Genomic DNA, 925 nt, shown 5'->3' with positions numbered 1-925 from the left:
TTTGCATTTGTATTTCTGTATGAATGTAAGATCTTATCAGTTGTTTAGAATTAAGCATTACTTAGAAACTAATTGATTTACTGCTAATTTGTTAACCGATGAAATTGCAGTCTCATTGTATGTAGTATAGTATAGTAAGTATGTTAGTATGGGTATTTGAACACAGCTGTAGTGTTTTGTGGACTGTAGTATACTGTAGTATTTACCATAGTGTTTTGCAGATATTATTGTAGCATACTATGGTACTATTGTAGTATTACTATAGTAAAAAAACTGTAGCATATACTATAATAATTACTGTAGTGTTTTTGCAGACTGTAGTATAGGCAACTGTATTATTTACTATAGTGTTTTTGTTTTATTATCTTTGACATATAAGTGGGGGCTTTCTCCTTGAGGGAACCTACTGGACAAATACTAAAAGAGCAAATTGTCCATAACCTCTTGGACTGCGGTTGGAATGGATAGTACAGAGCTTCTGCTCTTTTCTATAACCTGTAGGGAACACAATATGGTCTACTCTTGGCATGTAGGTTTTTCACTTATGGGCGGCACAAATTGGGATATGGGGGGTATATGCAAATTAAATACTGTAGTATTACTATAGTAAAACAACTTGTTTCAGACATTACTGTAGTGTTTTTTGCAGACTGTAGTATACTGTAGTATTAACTGTAGTATTCTACAGTATACTACAGTGTTCTATAGTAATTACTACACATGATCGAGGGATGCTACAGTGTAGTATATATTCTACAGTATACTACAGAATTATATAGTAAGTATTTGTTCATGTGGGTTGACATTATCACAACCAATCTCCTGTGAGCTGAGCGGCGAATCCCAGCCACACTTTGAGGCCCAGATGGTTGGACATAAACATCAAGTATGAAATGTAATAATCATAATAAATCTGAGATTCTCT

General features: G+C 33.7%; 1 non-coding gene across 1 annotated transcript; it reads right to left on the bottom strand.

Moving 5' to 3' along the window:
- Positions 1-380: 380 nt before the first annotated feature.
- Positions 381-435, bottom strand: LOC139540190 (U7 small nuclear RNA). The gene has a single exon (XR_011668116.1). It is a non-coding gene; the product is annotated as a U7 small nuclear RNA (small nuclear RNA).
- Between the last annotated feature and the right edge of the window lie 490 nt (positions 436-925).

This window comes from Salvelinus alpinus, chromosome 1, assembly GCF_045679555.1.
Source record: "Salvelinus alpinus chromosome 1, SLU_Salpinus.1, whole genome shotgun sequence".
Taxonomy (NCBI): Eukaryota; Metazoa; Chordata; class Actinopteri; order Salmoniformes; family Salmonidae; genus Salvelinus; species Salvelinus alpinus.
Note: the sequence above shows the minus strand (reverse complement) of the source record. Positions and strands in the feature narration are given on the sequence as shown.